This window comes from Petaurus breviceps, unplaced genomic scaffold (genome assembly GCF_028583685.1).
Source record: "Petaurus breviceps papuanus isolate PSGF00001 unplaced genomic scaffold, PetGlider_PUasm1.0 47, whole genome shotgun sequence".
In the NCBI taxonomy this organism is placed as follows: domain Eukaryota; kingdom Metazoa; phylum Chordata; class Mammalia; order Diprotodontia; family Petauridae; genus Petaurus; species Petaurus breviceps.
In genome coordinates, this window is record NW_027186349.1 from 10,966,571 (window position 1) to 10,984,552 (window position 17,982).

Below are 17,982 nucleotides of genomic sequence, written 5' to 3' on the forward strand. Positions count from 1 at the left end.
TAAGCTTTGTCTTCCCAGAAACAGAAACCATGAAGGACTTGAGGTGGACTGGACACTGCGAGCTTCAGTATGGAACCAGACAAGGACAAGGAGCTGGACAAGGAGCTGAAAGCTGTCTACCTTTGAATATAGGTGACAGTTGAGTAGATTCAACCAGGAGCTGGGACCATGGAGAAAGAACCATGGAATCTGAGAGCCAGCCTCCAGTCAAGAAGGAAAGACCTCTTCTTGGGTACTTAATGCTGACTGAGAAGAGCATGATTTACTGTGGCCTAGGGGTAGGAGAACTTTGTACTCTGCACCTTGTACCTAAGGTTAAGGATGATTGAATTAATGATGATTGGAAATAATCTCCAATCAAGAAGAAAGAAGACTTTTTTGACTGAGAAATTAAGAAAATGTGACCTAGGGGTGGAGAACTTTGATCTTTGTCCTTTGTTTCCCTTAAGGAAGCTTACTCCTTAAGGATGACTGAGTTAAGGACTTACTGAATGATATGTTTGGCTTAAAACTATGTGGCCACTTTAGTGAAAACTATGTGGCCATTTCAGTGATAAGTTGTTATGTTATAACAATGTGAATGCTGTACTTTTGTTTCTGAGAATGTTTTGCTTTAATTTACTGCTGAATAAATAGAGAGTTCACTATACCATGTAATCAGAAACTTAGATTTATTCACTGCAGCAGTCCTCAGGAGAGCTGCTCATGCTTGGCTTTACACTAGGCTCTCTACCTCTCTAAAGGTGTACACACACATATACACACATACATATATACATATATGTGTATATGCATGTATGCACACACATGTATATATGTGAATGAATGTGTACGCACACATATCAAATTTATAGAATAAAACAAGTATTTCCATAACATTTCTATGGGTTTAGAGCGACCCTTAATGGTTCTTCACACTCTTCCTAGACAGAGCTGATTAGTCTCTTCTAAGATGGAAGGTTAACCCAATTGCTTAAAAAAAATACATGAGGTGAGATTTTTAAGGCTGGTTATGAGAGTTTTACTTCTGACAGAATTGTCAATAAATCCTATGAAACCTATAAGATCAGTAAGATAGAGTTAAAAATGTTGTAAGCAAGACATTTTCCATTACTTTCCTGTTATTTCTTATGATTAAGAAATTATAACAGTTTCTCTTCCTCCAAAATAGGCATTCTCAAAGGGGCACAAATGGCCTTGTGTAGTAATATATATTTCTCTGCCTACTGAATTTTTCAATATTTATATTTAGAACAGGGGTTCTAGGCCCTCTAGGTCTTCAAATGTGACCCTTTGACTGAATCTACTTGGATCACTCTTGAGGATCTAGAGGGCCATATGTATCCTTGAGGCTGCAGATTCCCCACCCCTGATTTAGAATGTAAAATCCTTGAGGACAATGACTATGTGTGCCTTTCTTTGTGTACTTAGTGCTTAGCCTAGCAAATAGAAAACACTTAACCAATGTTTGTTGCTTAATTATATGGTTGTTGAAGCTTCCTTGAAGAACCAAAGATGACTAACTTGTCTATAAGGCTGAAGGAGTTTTGCAAGGAAACATAATACCTTGAACCTCAAGTGGGTACCCAAAACTCTGTCCAAAAGTATCATTTCAAAATAAAGTCAAGAATCTCAGAGTTGGCCTATGCATTGACAGTAATGTGAGTGGCTTTGAGATGGAATGAAATTTCCAAGAAATCCTGGTTGGTTCGTTTCTCCATTTGAACTTGAAACCAGATGAATTTCCCTCAGTTTGGGGCTTTAAAACCAAGCTTTTCTCCAAGATATTACAAAACACCAATAGGAAACCTGAGTGAAAAACTAAGACTTTGAGATGCTTGCAAATCTCTCTTTGCTCAATGGGATTACAGAGCTGTGTTTATTGAATCAGGACCCATGTTTATGGCTACCCAGGGCACAAATACTATTATGGTATATATATTTAACCCTGTGAGTATTAATGTTTGGAGCTCCTCCCACAGGGAATAATCTATAATGAATTTAGGTAGAGACCCTGAAAACTTTGGAATGTTTTCCTCTCTAAAACCTGGCAGAAACTTCTTTGGCAAAGCAAACTTGATTGTAATTTGCCAGTAATGGCACAAAGAAAGGTTTATTGAAAGAAATAGAAAGTATGGAAATGTATTTTAGTTACTAAAAGGAAAAATGTATGTACACGAGGGTGGGAATGCATGCATGCCGGCATGAGTGTAGATCTAAAATATTTTCTTATGCCCTGGGATATTTTAGGATTTTTTTAGATATGTGTTTTCATACAGATATCTCTTGAAAACATAGTTATTTTTGTAACCACCTGCTGTCTTAAACAATCAGGCCCAGGAAGTGGAAAAAGATTCCAGGGAAGGTCTATTTGCTCTATGAAATATCTCATAATAATCAATGTTTACTAAAGATATACCTTTTAAAGGTGCCACCAGGGACATTGAGCCTTTTGTTTCAAGTTCCACTTCTAAGCATTTATAACTGTCAGAGAAGCAAAATATAACCTTTGTGGTTCTTTGTCCAGAATTCTCTTAAGTTATCAATCTATGGAGATCTTAGTGTTTTTTATAGTCTATCATTAGAGATGAGTAGTAGATTTAGAAATGGACAGACAAAATGTTTCCCTTATCTTCCCTTCAGCAGTCTCGTGTCAATGAAGTGATTTTTGCTTAAGATCTAAGAATTTCAGTCTAAAGGAGAATGTAGAGAATATTCTGTCCTTCATTATTACTCCAATATTAACATCTATAAAAGTTCTACTTGAATTGTATTTTATATATAGTCCCTTCTAGCTCAAACACCTATAAAATTACCTATTCCAGCTCCCTTCTTTTACACATGAGGAAACTGAGGCACCAAATGAAATGCTTTTCATAGGCCAGAAATCAAACCCAGGTACTTTGATTCTGATTCTAGGGATCTTGTACCTAACTCACAGGGTTGTTGTTAGGTTCAAATAAGATAATATTTGTAAAATTGCTTAGCACAGCACCTGGAAGATATACAGGAGTCTTCTGGTTTGTATTTGTGGTTGTTTTGAAAGATTTTAAATCTTTTAATAAATGTTTGGTAAGTTGTCTTCATTTAGAGTTTAGGGGAGAGACTTAGAAGAGGTTTCTTGTTTTGCTAAACTGATATTGTGTTTATCTTCCCTTATTCTGGTGTCTGAGAAGATACAAAAATGGAAGAAGAGACAATCAATAATGTTAACCAGCATTTATTAAGCACTTGCTGAGGGCAGAGTCAAGATGGCAGGTGAGAGGTAGCATTTTGGCCTTAGATCCTCCACAAAAATATAGAAATCATACCAGATAAAATTCTGATTGAGAAAGCCAAGAAGTCACAGGGAATCATTTTTTTCTATGCCAGGGTAGCTTAGGAAGATAGACAAAAAGGTTTGCTAATGTTAGGATAGGGGCTGCCCAGGAGCACAGCACAGCAATGGTGGGAAATAGCAGTTACAGATAGCATTTTAGCACCAGAGACAGTACAGGGACTCAACACTAGGTCAATAAACATCTGGGTAGAAAGAGATCCAGAGGACCACTATAGTAGCACTGGGAGCAGGAACACCTGTTCTCCATCTGAGAGCTCTATCACCCATTACTCAGGCCTAGGTCACCTTTCTAGGACAGAAGGGAGTGGTTGTGAGGAAGGAGGGGCCCTACCTTTATAAGGAACAAGGAACAAGTTCCAGAAAAATAGCTTTGTAGGACTCTAACCCCAAGAGCAGACTAGGAACTCAGTTCCTAGCTCTGCATATAAGCCTACAATGAAAAGGAGGGATGCCCTGGGAAAGGGGGCAAGGGAGGAGAAGAATGGGGATATTATTTTACATAAAGAGCATGTGCAAGGAAGAGTTTTTTGAGGGATAACACTTGAACCTCAATCTCATGTGAACTGATTCAATGACTGAATAACACACATATACATATATTTCAGTATGGATATTTATCTTATCCAATAGGAAAGTAGGAGGGAAATAAGTTAAAAGAAATTGTGAATGGGATGAACTCATCAATAAAATGGAAGAGGATAGAAAAATTGATTAGAAATCAGAACCCAACTATATGCTATTTGCAAGAAACACTTGAAATAGAAAGATACAAATAAGGAACCTCCATTTTGCTATAAAAAGGTACTATAGGTGGCTAAGAATTAGAAGTTGAAAGGATGGTCATCAATTGGGGAATGAATAAGCAAGTTATGGTATATAATTATAATGGGATATTATTGTGCCATAAGAAATGACAAGCAGGATGATTTAAGAAAAACCTGGAGAATTTACATGAACTGATAGTGAAGTGAACAGAACCAGGAGAACATTGTACATAGTAACAGAAATATTGTTCAGTGAAGAACTGTGAATGACTTAGTTATTCTCTACAACACAATGATCCAAAACAACTCCAAAGGACTAACAATACTACCTGCCTCCAAAGAGAGACCTGATATTGTTTGCATACAGACCGAAGTATGCTATTTTTTTTAACTTTCTTTCATTGATTTTCACTTAGTTGAGTCTTCTTGTACAAAATGACCAATATGGGAATGTTTTACATGATTTCACATATATAACCTATATCTGATTATTTACCATCTTAGGGAGCAGGGAGGGGGGGAAGGGATAGAATTTGGAACTCAAAACTTTAAATAAAAATGTTTAAAAAATTGAAAAAGGTACCATAGAAAATGAATTGATATCAATATTAAACATAAACAAACCAAATAACATATCAAGTTCTTCCTAATGAATAAGCATGTATGACTGCTTACTATTTGCTAAATATTGGGAGAGGTGATGAAAATACAAAGACTTAGATGAAATGTAAATCTCCCCTCTCAAGGAGTTTATATTCTAAAAGATGAAAGAATGTATGTATGTACGTATATTTATCTATATATGTTTGCATGCAAATGTATATATAATATTTAAGATATATACAAAATAAATACAAAGTAATATGGGAGAAAAGTCACTAAAAACTGAGGGAACAGGAAAAGCTTCAGTCGGAAAAAGTATGTGAGCTAACTTCTAAGATGTTGGTGGAAGGGAAGGAATGTGTTCCAGACATAAGGAACACCTGTGAAAGGGCATGCAGACAGGAAGTGGAAGGTCATGAGTGAAGAATAGTGAGAAAGTCAACTTGAGTGGACTTTCAAATGCATGAAAGAGAGTTTACAATCTAGTTAGGGATACAAGACAAATGTCAGTCTGCCATCCAAATAGTCAAAATAAAAGTTTTGGTGTTTAAAGTGGTAAGCTGTAATTAATTGAGTGAGTCACTTTGGAGAGAATTCCTGATTCCTGATGAACAACCTTCTAGTAAATGTGTGTGAATACTCAGAATTAGATAATTTGTTTTTAATTAGTAAGACAAGCAAAGAAAGAGGAAATAGTTTCTACTTGAATAGAGATTTGTTTGTATTGCTTATCATAAGTCAGATTCAACAGTCCTAATGGTTTTGAAAGATCTTAAAGTTTCTTTGAATTTAAGCAGGGCTACTTTCTGAATGTCATCTGGGGACTTATTTATCTTTGGGGAGGAAGGGTGGTGCAGAGTTTGAGACTCTAAGTGAGATGAGCTATCATTAAAATTTCTTAGCTAAGGTTGTAACACTTTCAATACAAAGAAGTGTTGAGAAGACTGGGTGGATGAAAGATTTTACATGCAGCCCTAATAGATTGGGGTGGAGGGAAGGTTCCTCTCCCCGCCCCCCAGAATGCTGTGTAATGATTAATAGAGGGAAGGAAATGAGAAGTTATGAATGCCAGAAGTCCTGAATTGTTGATAATTCATGGCTGTCTGGCTCAACTGATCCCAATCAGATATAGGAAGTGGGAGAGGAAAATGGTAAGGGAAAGTAAAAATGGTCCTAGATGTCAGTAGCATGGCATTTTACCTAATCATTGTTCATAGGGATGCTGAGAACATATTTCCATAATATAACCAAGCCATGTTTACCTTTCTTCAAACTAGATTTATTGTTTAAACAATGAGTATAAATCTAGTTTTGTATTAATCTAACTTAGAGTTTGTTAAGCAAAAACTACATTATCTTTGGTATATCAGCAGCAAATCATTCCTCAATAGAATTTTCTTTAAAAAGATGATTTTCCTAGGTTAGGTTTTCTTACAGTAGAGTCAGGGTTAAGACTATTGATTTTCTCTATGCAGAGGGCTTAACTGATCACCTTAGAGATGATGTTTGTTATAGATGATTACACAGCAGTGTTAGCCTGAGGAACATGTTGGGAGATTAGCAGAACATTTTATCTTGAAATATGGCCAATATCTACTTTAAAGACCCTATAATCTATCGATTTATTCATCATTTGTCTCAGGTACACTGACAGCAGTGATCCATTTGGCAGCTTTCACAAAATATTAGGAAAATAAGGCCTAATATCCTAAGGAAGACAGACTATATTTTTCCTGTTGCAGATGATCATATAATAATAATAGTAGCTAATAAATAGCACTTCATATCCACTATCTCATGTGATCTGCAGAACAACTCTCTGTGATAGGTGGTGCAGGTATTGTCTGTCATTCTGGCTTTACAAATGAGGGAACTAAGGCCCCGAAAGTTGAAGTGACTTGCTAGTAGCATAGCTGGTAGACACTGCTATGATTCAAATCCAGAGAGATTATCTCCAAATGCTGTGTGCTTTCCACTACACTTCAGCAGAAACTTCTTTTTTTTAATTAAAAAAAGATGTCTTTTTGGAGGGGGGAAGTAGGGCGGTTGGAGTTAAGTGATTTGCCCAAGGTCACACGGCTACTTTTGTGTTAGGTGTCTGCGGTCGAATTTGAACTCAGGTCCTCCTGACTCCAGGACTGATGCTCTATTCACTGTGCCACCTAGCCACCCCAGTAGAAACTTTAGTCCCTAGTATGCCCTATTCAGTTTCACTGTCATTTTTCCTTAGACCCTTAAAACCAGTACCATGAAACTCAAATAAAAACAGGGCCACTAACCAGTACATAAGGATCTTTGCTGCCACATATTTGATGGAATCCTAATAAAGCTGCCCCCGGCCCCAATATTCTAACTTCATTATAGGCTAGGCCCTACTGAAAAGCAGGCACACTGTACCTACCTAACCCCCTCCCCCCATGCCCTAACTTCTTTATATATGCCTCACTGCTCACTGGAACAACAGGTGTGTCCCTGAACTCTTAGTTCCCACAGAAACAGCAGGTGTGTCCATATGATGGGAATCTAGCTACTGCCTCTATCTGGTCACTACCTGTTCCCATAGAAACAGGTGTGTTCTTGTATTCAATCACAATCACATCATCCATCTAGCCCAAAACAGGACCAAAATACTTAACTATCTGTCTTAACCAGGCAGGACTACACTAGCTAGCCAGTTGGAGGGCAGAGTGACCAGAATGTTTAACTACTGAACCATAGATGGGACCCCTCCTCCATTATTTAATCCCTTAAGAAACTCCTCCTGCCTTTTTAAAAATTAATGATATTCCTCTAGTCTATGTAAATTTCTGTCATGTAACTGCATCAATACCTTATAAAAATCCATCTTGCTTTCTCTAAAGTTGCTGGTTCCTCTTGGAACTTAGTCCACTTCATGAGAAGCATCAATCTCAATAAATGCCTATACTTGGATTAGAGGTGGTCTGACTGAATTCTTTGAGACGGTTCCACCACAGCACATCATGAAACCTCAACATATTGACTTAGAAAACCATAAAGTAACATTATCTATGTTCTAATGTACTTTTATTTATTTCAATAACTACTTCCCCATTCATTTTAATCTGGTACAGGCTGCACTTGGGAATATTTCTGGCCAAATGGGCCACATGTTCGCCACTTCTGCTTTATGGAAAACAAAATAACCTGTTATTTTTAAATCATATATTCATTCTTTAAATTTAAATGTTATTGTCAATTTCTATTAATTCACTTAATTGCTTTGATTTGTAAATTTGAGCTTCCTCAAATTGTACACCTTGATTCAGGTAAGTTTAGATGTTACATTCTTATATGTGATCTTATTACACTTTGGGATTGAGACTTTTTTCCAGAAAAAATTATGCCCAATTTCATGTACAAGTCAACATAAGAATAATTGTCAATATATAAATATTTTCTTTAGAGGCAACATTTCAGAAATACAGCTGTTCCTTAGTAAAGTACATTCCAATGCATAAATTTCTAACTGTTAAGACAAGCTGGACTTCATTCCACACCATGCACACTGAAGGGAGCAGAGTTAAACTAGTGGTAGGAATACATCTTGAGTTTCTGTCTTAATTAGTCAAATGACTAATTTAATCCAATAATTTGCTACAGGTTTTCACTTAGAACATAAGTATTCACAGATTTAGTCTAGGAAACAAATGTTCTAGATTTATATATTTCTTCTTTCCTTTAGTGTCTTTCACTTTATATACTATAAGGCTATAAAAAAAGTTTTGATATATGATGATAATTACAAAAGGAAAATCTAACTATTTAACAAGATAAGGAATGAAAGAAAATTTAGGTGCTGTCCTTATATGTCTGAAGAGTGAAATTTAAAGAAAAGTAAAGATCAGAAGAGATTACAAATTGTAGTCAGTGCCAAGAGCACTAATTCTCTCAATCTGCAAAGGCTCATTTTTTTTGTCCTTTATGGCTTTATCACACTGCTCTCAAACTTGTCCTGGGCAGTTAGCCAGCCTTCTTCCTCAACATAATAAGCAAGCTGACTCTTAAAACCATATATACCAAGTATAAGGCCATTCTTTCTTCATCCCACCTCTGGTCACAACACCATTCCTTGGCCTAAAACACACTGAACACGACAGGACACTTGCTTTCTACAATGAGAAATCAAGTAGAAAGTGCAAATAATTCTGAGAGAGAAAAATACAATGGTTTAAAATTACATTTCAGTGAGATAAATTGATACTTGGTCGTTCAGAATAAGAACATATTTTTATATGAGAAAGAGACAAAATTAGGAGAAGATGGAAATGACACAAGGTAGAATATGAAGGCACTGGAAAGAGAATCAGGATGCTTGGGTTCCAGTCCCAACTTTGCCATTGTGTTACTTTGGCTATTGCACATAATTGTGAAATCAAGTAATCGAGTAGCCCAGCTCTAATATTTTATGAAATAGTTTGGGGGCAGTACAATGAGGAGAAAATTCCAAAAACAAAGTATCCATCTATCACAGTTTTACTGAGGCTATCAGTAAAGGGCTTCCTGGCTTCCTATATCTTTCATCCTAGTTCCCATTTTAAAAAGATATTTAACTGAAAATTGATTCAGGTGTCAGAAAGTAAATGATTCATTTGGTGTTAGAGAACTGGCCCGAGTCTTGTTGGGAACAGGAAATATTTTGTGATGCCTCGTTAGGCACCAGTAAACATTAGACTATTGTAAGAAGTCCAGAGAGGACAGCAGACAAAGTACAATGAAGACACCATATTAAAAGCTAAACTCAAATACTCACATCCTGGGCTTTATCATCTTGCAATTTGGAATACATTTCCTTAGTTGAAGTACTGCAGCAATTTGTACACTTGCAACATCTTATATCCCTTGATCTCAAAGCTTTTAGCAACATTCTTAATAGCTCTCTGAAACAATTAAATGGCAAATATAATAGTTTCCTGCTGTGAATGGAGGAAATGAATACCAAGAAATATTTTTAAAAGGTAGGAGAAATGAGGCATAAATCAAGAAAGAAAAAAAATGGGACCAAAACTGAAAATTGAAATCATGTTTCCTTATTCCTAGTTATATACAATTTTCTAGCTAATATATATTGCCTATTTCAGTCTTACATTGCTATAGGCAATGTAAACAAGAGTATAACTACAATGTTATTCCAGAACATTCCTCCTGCTGTTAGGTATGTGAATTATAGGCAAGTCTGTGTTAGAATAGTTAAGAGCACCAGACTTGGAGTTAGGGAAACTAGAATTCAAATCTTTTTTTTTTTCTTTGTGGAGGGCAATTGGGGTTAAATAACTTGCCCAAAGTCACACGGCTAATAAGTGTGTCAAGTGTTGGAGGGCGGATTTGAACTCAGGTCCTCCTGACTTCAGGGCCAGTGCTCTATTCACTGCATCACCCAGCCACCCTAGAATTCAAATCTTAATAGCTGTGTGACTCTGGGTAAACCTCAGTCTCTCAGGGCCTCAGTTTCCTTATCTGTAAAATGGGGGTAATGATATATAATAGCACCAACCTTTCAGGGATGTTATGAGATAACAATGAGATAATATTTGCAGGATTTCACAAACCTCACATTACTATATAAATGCTAGTTATTATTACATACAAACACCTAATGAATTTCTGTTTTAGAAATGAAATCTAACATGTTGAGAGGTAGTCTTGCATAACAGAGAGCTGGCGTCAGAGTCAGGAAGACCTGGCTTAAAGTCCTGCCTCTAACTCAGTATAGCTGTTTGATCCCAGGCAAGTAAATGAAACTCTTCTTTCCCCAAACAGCTCCTAAAACTGTAAGTTTTTGCTGAGGCCATTAGCAGGGTGATTTTTTACATGAGGGATTTCACACATGAATGAAATCATAGACCCAGATCCACTCTCCCCAAATATATCTTTATCTATATCTAGCTATCCATGTGTGTATATGTGTATGCACACATACACATACATACGCACTGATGTGGGTGTGTATGTGTATAAGTAGATATTATTATTTCCCCATTTTATATATGAGGAAACAGCCTGGGGTTAAATGACTTGCCCAGGATCACACAGCTGATAAGTGTTAGAAGCAGAATTTGAACTCAGAACTTCCTGACTTCAGACCCAACATGTTATCCACGGTACTACCTAGCTGCCAAATAGAACTTTCACTGAAATAGATAGAAGTTTCCTTAACCAAACCAGAGATAGACAATAACAAAAGATGAAATAGATCATTTTGAGAAAGAGAGAGAAATAACCAAACTATTTAAGACCAAATGCCATTTCCCAATATATAAGAGGTCAAAGGACACAAACAGTTCTCAAAAGAATTGCAAATGATTAAAAAACAGATTAAGCAATGTTTGAAAGCACTAATTATAAGATACAGGTCAAAACCACTCTGAGTTTTCACCTCATGCCTAGCAAAATAAATGGGAATAGTTAATTTTGGAAGTAATGGGTAAATACAGACACTAAAGCATGATTGATGGAGCTGTAAATTTGTATACAAAGTTTGGAAAGCAGTTTGGAATGATGCAAATAAAGTGACCAAACGACTCATGCCCTTTGGCAATAAGAAAGGCTCCCTATAGACCATATATATCAAAATATTTATAGCTCCATGTTTGGTGGCAGCAATACCCATTGATTAAGGAGTAGCTTAGCAAATTGTGATACAGGAAAATGTAATATGTATAATCTGACTCAGTGTCCCAGAGCCAGGCTATAAGGGTATAAAAAATTGTATAGGGTTTTACTGTACTCTACTACCATTAAATCAAACTTCCATTGGCTAAGTTCTCCATATTGTTAGGATTGTGACTGGATCCTTACTTCCATTTAGTAACTTAAAATATACAAAAATATATTTATTTCAAAGATATAACAAGAACAAATATATAAACATTTCCCAAAAACTGTTGGATTGGGGAGCAGATATTCAATCCTCTATAAAACCTAAGTTTCTGGAGGAGTAGGTTCTTAGTTCCCTTCCTGCAGAGAACCTATCCAAAGGCAGTATCTCTGTTGGATATGTCCTTGTGCCAGTTACTATTAGCATGTAGTCCCCAAAGGTCACTCATTACTATTCAAGGCATCGAGGCTGTACTAGTTATAAAACCCAGTCCAGATAACCTCTTCAGGATTCTTATGGCACTTTTCTTGCACAACATCATAATTCTCCTGGAAGTAACCTCACTAGCAGACTCCACATAACAGAAATTGTATTACCAAGCAAGCCAATGGAATCTGAACATTAGACTCCCATTACAAGAGATGGCACATGCAGATGGCACAGTGGAGAGAGTGCAGGCCTAGAGTCAGAAAAACCTGAGTCTCAAACATTTCCTCACTGTGTGACCCTGGATGAGTCACTTAACCTATGTTTGCCTCAGTTTACTCATCTGTAAAATGGGGGTAATAATAGCATCTACCTCCCAGGGTTGTTGTGAGGCTCGAATGAGATCATAATTGCAAAGCACTTAATACAGCGCCTGGCACATAGTAAGTACAATATAAATGTTAACTATTATATTATTATTAAATAACAATAACATTACCGTGCCATAATAAATAATGAACATGTTGGATGTAGAGAAATATATCTTGTATTTACTTGTCTGTGTACTTTCTGGCCATTTCCAGACCATGCCACTTTCACTCTAATCATTCTCTCCAACTCCCTTCTACAAGAACTACTTTGATTCTGCCTTCATCACCCTGGACTCTAATGAATGAGCTTTTTCCTTACTTACATGGAACCAGGTCTCTATATCACTTGGGTTCTGTTTCTTGACCAAGTCACCATATACTATCTTCTTCCATGAGAATGTTAGCTTTTTGAAGCAAAGGTTGCCTTGTTTACTTGTATTTGTACCCTGAAAGTTGTAGCAACAAGCACCCTGGTGTCCCCAGGGTGGCTGCTCACACAGGTTCTTAGATCTGCTTTGTTAAAGGAAAGCAACTCAAAATGGGTTAACAAGCTTACTTTAATCGGTCAAATATGTATCATTTACCTAGTTCAGGGGAAAAAGGTCAGCACCCCGAACTTCAAAGTTTACAGGCAGAATTATCAAGATCAAGTAGACAGCTTTCCAAACTGTCCAGCCATTACATCCATACCCAATCAACATCTGGGTTTCAACATCTGGGTTTTTCAAAGCTGGGGAGCTCTGGACAATGGCTTCCCATAATCCATATCAAATCACAGAACACTTCTCAAAATGAGCCCCAAAACAAAGCCTCACATCAGGGCTTATATAGCCTTCTCCTGGCTCAGAGAATGTAACAACGTTTTGGACCCACTGGCCAATCAAAAAGTATCTACTGAAAAACAAGCCTCCCACCCCAGGCTCCAGGTGCACTTTAGCCTAGGGGCAGGGAAGATCTTCAAATTTACATTCCCATTACAAAAGTCTAGCACAGTGACTAGCACAAAGGGAACCTTTAGTGAATACCTTTTCAGTCACTCATTTATTCATCCAAGTTGTTTTCCTCAATAGGCCATAATAAGTTCTTTGAGGTCAGGAATTTTTTCGCCTAGCACAGGTTCTGACATTTAATAAATGTGGGCTGATTGACTGACCACTCCAGCTCCTTTTGTTTGCTTATGTATACATATTCATTTATTATGTAAAGGTATTTATATGAAAACATATATATGAATATACATGTGTATGTGTATCTCTGTGCTCTTTAAAATGCCTTTTCTATCAGTTAGTATATACAAATCATTGTAATTGTCAGCTTACAATAACTGCACCTTTTCATTGCCCTTTGAGCTCTGAATCATGTTGATTCTTCATGATTTTTCGTAAGTCATAGTCTTATCGTGTATGTTGATAGTAAAAACATGAGTTTTTTTTTTTTTCCTGGGTGGGAACAGGACATAGTTCTCTGAAATTAATCCAATATGATTCCTTGCCATTATTCCAGTATTGGTTGATTACCTTATCATTTTCCATAATTAACCCAGATATATATAGTAGTAGACTAATTTGATGTATTACTCATTCAACTGCAGATGATAATCTGACCAAAATGCATTTTTCAGCCTCATAATTTGCATTATGAAATGCTAGACTGATTTCATTTCTATTACTATTCATTTTCCTGAGGGAAAAAATTATTCGAGAAAAATAAAAAGTGGAATAAAAATCTATAGTTTTATTATTTCTAATGAAGATAGATTAGTGTCAAAATTCTGCCAGATCTATTCCATTGCACATCTGCTTGTTGCCTGGAGGAAGGCATGTAATTTAAAACAACAAAACTATTTTACGTAGCAAAAATTCAAAATTCAATTTAATATGTATTTATTAACTACATCAGCTATTATTGGCCACTGGATTAGAAAAGATCAGTTTAAATGCCAATCTTAAAGAAGGGCGATGCCAAAGAATATTCAAATTACTGAATGATTGTATTCATTTCTTATGCCAGCAAGGTTATGCTTAAGATTTTGTAAGCTAGGCTTTAGCAATATGTGAATCAAGAATTACTAGAAGAGCAGGCTGATTTTCAAAGAGGCAGAAGAACTACAGACCAAATCACCAATATTTGCTGGATTTTAGAAAAAGCAAGGAATATCTAGAAAAACATCTACTTTTGCTTCATTGACTACAGTAAGGTCCCTAATTGCACATGCATGCTGTCACTACAGACAGCAATTGGAGCTAAGAAATCAAAAGATGCTTGCTCATTAGAAGGAAAATTATGACAAATCTGAACAGCATATTAAAAAGCAGAGACATCACCTTGCCAACAAAGGTCCATCTAGTCAACGTTACAGTTTTCCTAGTAGCAACATATGGCTATAAGAATTGTACTATAAGGAAACCTGAGTACCACAGAATCAATACTTTCAAATTGTGGTGGTGAAGAAGACTTGTGAGAATCCCTTGAAGAGAAAGAAGATAAAATCAGTCACTATTTAAAGAAATTAATTCAGGCTATTCACTGGAAGGTCAACTACTGAAGCTGAAGCTTAAATACTTTTACTATATAATGAGAAGATGGAACTCTTTAGAAAACACAATGATGTTGGGGACTACTAGGCAAAAGTAAAAGGGGACAGCAGAAGATGAGATGGATAGAAAGTGTCTGGAAAACAATGAACATGAACTTGAACAGACTTGGAGATAATGGAAAAGGGTCTGGTGTGCTATGGTCCATAGGGTCACAGAGTCAGAGACACAACTGAACCACTGAACAACAATCTAAAATAATTTAAATTGACCAAATGGTACCACTAAATGTCTGTGTGATCTTAGGCAAAATTTTCAACCTCTCTGGGCCTGTTTCTTCATCTACAAAATAAGAAGGCAGGACTAAATGAGCACCAACATCCTTTCCAACTCTAAATATAAGATCCTATGACTCCATAGTCAAAGGTTAAAATATTATTTGTCATGGATGTTCTAGATGGTATACATTGAACTTAATGAATCCTGAGGTTCCTTTTAGCCCTGAGTCTACAATTAAGCAATTCTGTAACAGTATAAACTCTCCATTCCTATATAAGAATGTAATAAGAATACCAATTATATGTTATCAGATACAACTTTCCACAACTGTATTTTAATTAAATCCAGAATTGTATCTGTAACTAATGGAATTTGTTTAGAGGTTCCTAAGTGCTAAATCACTTCTCAGGCTAAGCACATGGATTTTATGAGATTGTCAGCTCTCTGAAGCAGCTTGAGGAGAAGCTTATGGTTTCTATGAAACAATAGAGAAAGTGCTTATATTGCTCATTATTATTACTTTAACAGAGGTCGATAAGAAATAAAACAGGTTGGAAACTGCATAAGATAGCCTCTTCCTTTCATGGAAGAGAAATTCACATAAACATTGAGAAAAATGCAATCATCATCCCAAATAATCTGTGATAATGTAAGGAAATAAACATTATTTCTTTACTCTAAATCATCCTAGAGATGTGCTTTATCCAAGTGTCACAGACAGACAAATAATTCACCATCATCTTCATTAACTCCAGTGACATAGCCAACCAGATAAATACATTCAAATTCGACATGCTGAATCTATTTTATGGCAAAAAGCTTTGTACTAAAATTCCCTATCTCATTTTTAAAAAAGAGATATTTGAGGGGCTGAGTCAAGATGGTAGAATAAAGTCAGGAATTCACTGTGCTCTCCCAAATCCTCCCCCTCCCCCCCGCCAAAAAAAAAAGAATCTTAAGTGAATGAGAGTGAGAGTACATCTCAGACTCATGCAGTAGGCCTTGGGGGCACCTGAATCAATGAGAGTGAATTAATCTATGGCTTCAGATTTTAGAGCTCTGAATTCATAGACAGTAAAAGGGTTGGACAACTAATTAGAAGGTGATTACAGGGGACTTTTTACTGGCACTGGGAAAAGGGTTCTGTTGCATTGCCCACATATAATTCTGAGTCACAGACCCAGGGTGAGAAGGAGCACTAGCAAGAGTGGGGATTGTAAACACAGTTCTAAGATTGAAAAAAGTTCTTGTGGTCACTCAATGACCAGAATACAGGGCAGGAAGGCAGTGACCACATCTCTCCTTAGATCATTTCACCTTGGAAGAACTGAAAATGTACAGATGCCACCAAAACTAGCTCTGAAAATAGCAGCCCAAAAAACTTGGGACTCTGTACCTTACACCCTAAACAGAGCCCAGATTCAACATAAAGTTAAAAGTCATGAAATAGCCTGGAAAAAATGAGCAAATAATAAAAAAGAAATTGACCATAGAACGTTATTATGATGACAGGGAAGAGCAAAATACAAACTCAGAAAACAACAATGTCGAAAGCAGTTATATGAAAAAGCTCAAAGGAAAATGTGAATTAATATCAGCCTCCCTCCCCCAAATTTTTTAAACATCACAAAAAGAATTTTAAAAATAAAATAAGGAAAGTAAAAGAAAAATGATAGGAAATGAGAGTGATGCATGAAAGTCATGAAAAGATTCAACAGCTTGGTAAAGGAGGTATAAAAAATATTGAAGAGGGACGGCTAGGTAGTGCAGTGAATAGAGCACCGACCCTGGAGTAAGGAGGACCTGAGTTCAAATCCGGCCTCATGCCCTTAACACAAAAACTAGCCTGTGACCTTGGGCAAGTCACTTAACCCCAATTGCCCTCCAAAAAGCAAAAAAAAAAAAGTATTGAAGAAAATATCACCTTGAAAAACAGAATTGGCCAAATGGGAAAAGAGCTATAAAAATTCACCAAAAAGAACTCCTTAAAAAGTAAAATGGAAAGGAAAGTACAAAATCTCATTGAAGAAAATAATTATTTAAAAATTAAAATTGGGCAAGTGGAAGACAATGACTCCATCAGACATCAGGAAGCAATAAAGGAAAATCAAAAGAATGAATAGAAATTGAAAAACTCTACTGATCACCACCTTAAAGAGATTTCAAAATGAAAACTCCCAGGAATATTATAGTCACATTTCAGAGCTCCTAGGTCAAGGAGAAAATATTGTGAGCAGTCAGAAAGAAACAATGCAAATATCATGGACTCACAATCATACTAACACAAGATTTAACAGCTTCTATGTAGGATTGGAAAGCTTTGAATATGGTATTGCAAAAGGCAAAGGAGCTAGGGTTACAACCAACAATCACCTATACATCAAAGTTAAGTATAATCCTTCAGGAAAAAATAGACATTGAATGAAAGAGAAGATTTTCAAGCATTCTTGATGAAAAGAACAGAACTGTATAGAAAATTTGACTTTAAATTTGACTAGAGAGAAGCATAAAAAGGTAAACAGGAAAGAAAAATCATAAGGGATTCAATAAGGTTAAACTGTTTACATTCCTACATGGGAAGATGGTAACCTGTAACACTTAAGAACTTTATCATTATTAGGGCAATTAGAAGGAGTATGTAAACAGAGGGCATGGGTATGAATAGACTACAATTGGATGATATCCAAAAAAATTAAATTAATGGATGAGAAAGAAGAATGCACTGGAAGAAGGGGGAAGGGAGATATATAATGGGGTTAACTATCTCACATAAAAGAAGGGAAAAATAACTTTTTACAACAGAGGGTAAGATTTGGGAAGGGAGGTAGCAGGCAATGATTGAAACTTACTTTCATCAGAATTGGCTGAAAGAGGGAATAATATCCACACTTTGCTAAGTATAGGAATCCATCTTCCCCTAAGGGAAGTAGGAGGAGAGGGAACTGATAGAAAGAAGGGTAGATTTTAGGAGGTTATTGTCAGAAGCAAAACACTTGGGAAACGAGAGAGAGAGAGAGAGAGAGAGAGAGAGAGAGAGAGAGAGAGAGTA